This window comes from Schistocerca gregaria, unplaced genomic scaffold (genome assembly GCF_023897955.1).
Source record: "Schistocerca gregaria isolate iqSchGreg1 unplaced genomic scaffold, iqSchGreg1.2 ptg000166l, whole genome shotgun sequence".
NCBI lineage: Eukaryota > Metazoa > Arthropoda > Insecta > Orthoptera > Acrididae > Schistocerca > Schistocerca gregaria.
The window spans coordinates 2,920,237-2,927,881 of NW_026061722.1; the positions used below are offsets into that span (position 1 = coordinate 2,920,237).

The 7,645-nt window shown below is 41.0% G+C and overlaps 1 non-coding gene across 1 annotated transcript; it reads right to left on the reverse strand.

Moving 5' to 3' along the window:
* Window positions 1-7,205: 7,205 nt before the first annotated feature.
* Window positions 7,206-7,280, reverse strand: Trnat-ugu (transfer RNA threonine (anticodon UGU)). The gene has a single exon. It is a non-coding gene; the product is annotated as a tRNA-Thr (tRNA).
* Window positions 7,281-7,645: the final 365 nt, after the last annotated feature.

Sequence of the window (7,645 nt, forward strand, 5' to 3'; positions counted from 1 at the left end):
TTTCGATATCTACCATTTTGTCAACTGTGCGACTTCAAGAGAAGGAAGCACAGTGCAGTCTTCCTCTGTGAAACAGCTTTGGAAGAAGACATTTAGTATTTCGGCCTTTAGTCTGTCATCCTCTGTTTCAGTACCATTTTGGTCACAGAGTGTCTGGACATTTTGTTTTGATCCACCTACCGCTTTGACATAGGACCAAAATTTCTTAGGATTTTCTGCCAAGTCAGTACATAGAACTTTACTTTCGAATTCATTGAAAGCCTCTCGCATAGCCCTCCTTACACTACATTTCGCTTCGCGTAATTTTTGTTTGTCTGCAAGGCTTTGGCTATGTTTATGTTTGCTGTGAAGTTCCTTTTGCTTCCGCAGCAGTTTTCTAACTCGGTTGTTGAAACACGGTGGCTCTTTTCCATTTCTTACGATCTTCCTTGGCACATACTCATCTAACGCATATTGTTCGATGGTTTTGAACTTTGTCCACTGACCCTCAACACTATCTGTACTTGAGACAAAACTTTTGTGTTGAGCCGTCAGGTACTCTGTAATCTGCTTTTTGTCACTTTTGCTAAACACAAAAATCTTATTACCTTTTTAATATTTCTATTTACGGCTGAAATCGTCGATGCAGTAACCGCTTTATGATCGCTGATTCCCTGTTCTGCATTAACTGATTCAAATAGTTTGGGTCTGTTTGTCACCAGAAGGTCTAATATATTATCGCCACGAGTCGGTTCTCTGTTTAACTGCTCAAGGTAGTTTTCAGATAAAGCACTTAAAAATATTTCAATGGATTCTTTGTCCCTGCCACCCGTTATCAACGTTTCCCAGTCTATATCCAGCAAAATTAAAATCTCCTCCCAGAACTATAACATTTCCCTAAGGAGCTCCATCACTAGCCTAACGTTGGAGCTCCCAATAACTAATAAACCCCTCCCCCCGTGTGCCTGCTCGGACCTTGCTGAAGGAGCAGCCACATGTCCATTCACAGGCAGAGCGGGCGATGCCACACGGCCAGCCTCCACATTGACCCTCCGCCTCGTGCGCCGCGAACGCCACTGAACCCGCCACTCCCCTTGGGGAGAGGGTGGCCCAACCGCGCCCGGTACCCGCGAAGATCTCTCGACAGCAGGGACAGTGGGTGAAGCATCTAATACCTGGGGTGCACCATGCGACGCACCAGACTCCCCACTGCCGCTACACTCCGAGGCAGCAGCCTGAAGACGGCTGACCGCGGCCATCAACACGCTCAGCTGTTCGCGAAGAGTGGCCAGCGTCCGTACACAGCAGTTACACATCCTATCCATCCTAAGGAATCAATTTACCGAAGAGACATAATCAACTTTTAAGTAGACTGCTAATTCACTAAAGGCGATTGATTACTGACTAAACTGTGATTGCTAACCACTTCTTGTGGAAAACAATGAAAATAGCACTACCTGTCTCTGGACTGTATTCAAAACAAACACTAGCACTACTGGCACTATGGCTGACTACAAGGACTCTCTCTGACTGTATTCAAAACAAACACGAAATCTATGTAACACTATTAGTAGCACTCGACAATTAAAGCTTCCTAAAAGCAAAAACACACGGAAGAAGAAGTGACAAGTAAGAAAAATAGAGTTAATACTTAAATTAAGGTAGCTCGCTGCACAGCAGACGTGAAGCAGCCGGCGGTTAGGGCGACACATGAACTTACAACAAAAAAGTAATAACAGATAGAAATACATGTTCATGAACCTGAGAGAAAATCAGTCCATAAGTTTAAGCAAACGCTATCAGCAGTACAATGAGAATCAGCTTAATTTTTCAATTAATTCCTCGACAGAATAGAAGGAGTGACCCATGAGGAAACACTCCAGTTTCGATTTGAAAGCGCGTGGATTACTGCTAAGAGTTTTGAATTCGAGTGGCAGCTTATTGAAAATTGATGCAGCAGTATACTGCACACATTTTTGCACATGAGTTAAGGAAGTCCGATCCAAATGGAGGTTTGATTTCTGCCGAGTATTAACCAAGTGAAAGCTGCTTATTGTTGGAAATAAACTAATATTGGTAACAAGAAACGACAATAAGGAATATACATATTGAGAGGCCAATGTCAAAATACCCAGACTCCCTGAACAGAAGTCGACAAGAGGTTCGTGAACTCACACCACTTTTTGCCCGAACCTCCAGTTTCTGAGCCAAAAATATCCTTCTAGAATGGGAAGAGTTACCCAAAAACATAATACCATACGACATAAGTGAATGGAAATAAGCAAAGTAGACTAATTTACTTGTCGAAGTATCACTCACTTTCGGCACCGTTCCAATAGTGAAAATGGCAGTATTAAGTCTTTGAACAAGATCCTGAACGTGGGCTTTCCACGACATCTTACTATTTATTTGAACACCTAGGAATGTGAACCGTTCAGTTTCACCAATCATATGCCCATGCTGTGAAATTAAAACGTCAGGTTTTGTTGAATTGTGTGTTAGAAAATGTAAAAACTGAAGCTTACTGTGATTTAACGTTAGTTTAATTTCTACAAGCCATGGACTGAGGTCATGTACTGCACTACTTGAAACGGAGTCAATGTTGCACCCAACATCCTTTACTACCAAGCTAGTGTCATCAGCAAACAGAAATATTTTAGAGTTACCCGTAATACTTGAGGGCATATCATTTATATAAATAAGGAACTGGAGCGGCCCCAACACTGATCCCTGAGGAACCCCCTCCCCCTTGACAGTACACCACTCAGATCCCTCATCACACTGTATTACTTTCCCCCATTCCCGTAGATCGTTCCCTAATGATCTTCCTGAAACACTCTACAACTTCTGATTCTGTCAGTTCTTTCAGGTCCCATCTCCTTAAATTCCCACCTTTTTCCAGTTTCTTCAGTTTAATCTACAGTTCATAATCAATATATTGTGATCAGAGTCCACATTTGCCCCTGGAAATGTCTTACAATTTAAAATCTGGTTCCTAAATCTCTGTCTTACCATTATATAATATATATGAAATATTGCAGTATCTCCAGGTCTCTTCCACGTATACAATCTTCTTTCATGATTTTTGAACCAAGTGTTAGCTATGATTAAGTTATGCTCTGGGCAAAAACCTACCAGGCGGCTTCCTCTTTCATTTTTTACCCCCATTCCATATTCACCTACTACGTTTCCTTTTCTTCCATTTCCTACTGTCGAATTCCAGTCACCCATTAATATTAAATTTTCATCTCCCATCACTATCCGAATGATTTCTTTTATCTCATCACACATTTCATCAATTTCTTCATCATCTGCGGACTACTTTTACGACTTTGGTAGGCGTGGGATTCGTGGCTATCTTGGCCACAACAATGCGTTCACTATGCTGTTTGTAGTAGCTTACCCGCATTCCTATTTTTATTAATTATTCGACCTACTTATGCATTAGCTTCATATTAGCCTTCCTAATACTAAAATCTATATCCGATGTTAACAATGACGCCGGTGGATGGACTATCAGGAAATTACTGACCGTCGAGAAAGTCACAAATATAACCGACAAGCTAATGGGCCCTTCACAGGAAAAGGTTTTTTGCCAGAAAACGGGGAAAATTGAAACCCAGCAAATGAGTAAAAAAATGTATATTCACTGACAAAAAAAATAGTGTACGCACACAACTTACACAACAATAGTCTGGGATTACTCTATTACGTAATACAGTTTTTGTGATTGTATCTTGCAGCTTTAGTTATTTTTAATTAAAAGAGGCTTTAAAAGGACAGAAAGAACGTGTTGGACTACGCTACAGGTCGTTCTGTTAGCACAGTCTTTACTTTGTAATCACTTTCGTTGACTTCGGCAACTCTCAACAGAAATCTCCAACCTAACCGAGACAATGTGCTACGATACAGCCGAGATCATGACAAGAGAATGGGCTACATCACACTCGAAGTAAATGTATATAGGTAAGGATCCCCATTACCTGTATACGTCTGTTATAAAAAATCTCCAAGCCACTCTCCTCAAATAGACCGCAATCTTCTCTTGAACTTCAACTGTTACTATTTCAGAATTAGAAACCAGATTCAAAGAAAATTTGGCTACAAGGCACAAAACTAGAAAAATAAAAATAATAAAAGTGAGAACGTGAAACATGTTAGCAATAACCATAAACAGGAGATTTACAGAAAATATAATTGAGAAAGGAAATCATTAATATTATCGACCGTTTAGGAACTCTAGGCTACGAAATGGATAAAACCACATATCGAATAAGTGGTGGAAGAGTTAGTGTGTTTTAAGATTAAATCCAAACAAGAATTAGAGAAAAACATATCGAAGCAAGGCCTCTATTACGAAAAATTGCTAAATCTCGAGACAAATTGTGTCCTTCTGTATTAGATGAAATGTTTTGGCCCCTAGTACGGATGAAACAGTATCTGCAGTATCAACAGGAACTTCGGACATGTGTTTCATATTTCATCCAAGCCTGCAGTCTATAAATATTTAAACAAAATACTAAAACAAAATACCACTACAGGGGAATTACTTACGAAGTAGTTCTTGGTAAAGAAACACAGGACACAATTACGTATGTAGGCTTAATACGAACTACAACTGTGTTTATAAATCGCTATAGTTGCCTTGGACTAACGACGAGCAAATATCAATATAACCTGTACGCTTTTCAAAGCTGTTATCCATGAAAAAGCCAAACTACGTATCGTGAACAAAATACAATTTAACACCGAAACAATGACATTAGCTGACAATGGGCACAGACTTTAGTCAATGGGCACTGTTGAAAATTTGTGCCAGACCAGGATTAGCACCCGAGTCCCCTGGTTACGAGGGAGAGGCAATGATCACTGTGTCCGAATTACACAGTGGTCAACAGAATAGCACGAACTGCCCGAGCATGCCGTTCTTTAGATCCAAATTCTCAATTTCTCCATAGACTGCTAATGCACTGCTCCTTGAACATAATCCTCCTCCCTTTAATTATACAGTACATGGCCAAAAAAACAGACACCGAATATATGCAAACTTGGCCTTACGAACATTGCAGACGTCGTCTATGTAACACACGTCAAACTTCAAAGAATTTACCAATTCGTTGCATTGTTTACTATAGACCACAAATCAAGTAACGTAAAAAAAGCACTGCGTCTATTGAGATCATGATTCAGAGTTAAAAAAAACTAATAAGTCGCCTACATATTACAGTTGCTGCCGAAAGAGGAGAACCATTATTTTCCCGCAAAAGGAAATATAGTTAAAATTACGCTTCTATTAAGGTTAGTTTATGCGGTTACTAAAATTTGCAGTGAAAGTTACATAGTGGACTGTACCCTCCCCCCACCAGAAACGTAGTTATCGTGGCTGTTGTGAGACTTTTGTACACAGTTAGAGAAAGTGTGTTAAATGTGGCGCGGACGGAAACGCTAGGCTACGCTACAGGGCAATCTGCTCGCACAACGTTTAGTCGGCATTCATAATCGTTGGCGTAAACAACTCTCAATCAAATTACCACCTTCCAACCTAACTTAGATCTCGGGCTACACTACCAATCGGCCTGTCATCACAACCAAAAATTCATTGAGGGGGGTGGGGGGATTTCCTGTAGCTCTCTCTAATGTATCTCTAGGCAAAACTGCCAGTTTTGTCATACTCAACAGCAAGATTTACCAATGGTAAACACTTTTGAGACGGCTCGTAATTTTAGAATAGTCCTCTTCGTCTTACTTGGCATAAATTGTTCGCTGACGTCCCAGCAGCTAGCTCCCTCAGTGTCTGCTTCTGCCATCGCACCACGCTAGTCTGCTGTTGTCCTAGCAGACCGAACGCACCGCACATCCGATACCTTCGGAACCACTCACTGGCCAGTTAGCAACTGAGCGGAACACTGTTTACATCGTGAAAGGAAAACTATGCAAAGATGTACACTTAAATGGCACGACTGAGTAGCACACACACAGTAATATCTGAGGAATGTCCTTCGACACGCGCAGAATGAAAGTCTTCTCGCGAACGTACAGCGTCTCTGAAAAAAAATCTCGTGACTATATTCCGGCGTTACGGCCAGGTTCTCATACAAATGAGCAAAAAAGGGTACATTTGAAATTCTTTTTGAGACAATGAAAATACATTCGAAAGATCTGTTTGGGAATTACGAGTGATAATACTATGAGCTTAATTTTAGATTTTCAATAAAAAATGGCGCCCGTAATTATGATTTGATCAAGGGCCTGCGAGACTGGAGTACGCAGAGCGCGTGCAGTGTGGCACCTCATATGTTACCTGAATTCAAAAATGGGTAACATCAGTTGATACTACATTATTCCTCTGAAATTGAAAATGGATAACATCAGTCGATAAAACATAAAATTTATGGGAGCGTATACCTAACCGCAATGAAACAACCTTAAATTTAACGATACAGTGCTAATTCGAACTTTGAGTTCGATTTTTGAGGGTTTGTTTCACTCCTTATGCCTACACAAAAATTAGTTAATATTAACAAATGTCATATTATAGCTATAAGTTCCTAAGAAAAGTGTTTACTTTTAGGGGTCAGAGGTAGATGTTAAGAGAACGAACCACTTTTAATTTATGCTGCATGCCGTTCTGAGAAAATAGTTACCCGAAAAAAATGTGTTCAAAGTTTAGGGAAAACATTTAGTTATATTATTACTTCGATTTGCATGAACTGAGTGTTACATATATATTTTTAATGTCGCTGAAAACGAATCTGAAGTCAGATTTTCAATATTCAAAACAGCTAATCCAATACGGAGGGCAACCGATTATGTTTTGACCAATTTTTACCAAAAATGTATTTTCGTTATTTACGTTTAGTCTGCAAGTCAAGGAGTATTTATCAACCCTTCCTCTACCTCTGATTGTTCCTAGACAGCAACTTCCTGTTCTTCTTGGCAGGAAAAGCCGATCTGTCAAAGCTGGATATGCAGCACTCGGCAGCCTGCACTTGATATTCGTCCGTATTTTCGGTGAGTATGTTTGCATGCATTCTGCAGTATGAATCATTTTGAGCACGTGCGACACGGGACGAGTTATCATCTACATCTATATGGATACCCTGCAAAACACATTTAAGTGCCTGGCAAAGGGTTCATCGAATCACCTTCACAACTGATAATTAATTGAAACCCTCAGCTGCCGACAGGTGTTGTTGATATACTTCGATGGGGACAGCTGAAAAGTGTGCCCCTACTGGGACTCGAACCCAGAATCTCCTGCTTACAAGGCAGACGCTCAATCCATCTGAGCCATCGAGGGCACACATGAACAGCACGACTGCAGGAATTTATCCCTCGCACGCTTCCCGTGAGACTCACATCCCCAACCGTCCACAATCCGCATACGTAATGTACTTAATAGGTATTTGTCCATCCACTCATTACTGGCTCACACTAAGGTGACGATTCCCGTAAGAGTTCCGGCAACCTGTGCGCATTCGCACAGACGAAGGTCAATGGCTGGGTAACGTTTAACCATAGATATGAAGATAGTAACTGCTCTCGAAAGAACAGGCGCCACTGACGACCTTGCAACTCTTCTAGAATACATGATAGACCGGCCGATGTGGCCGAGCGGTTGTAGGCGCTTCAGTCGGGAGCCACGCGACCGCTACGGTCGCAGGTT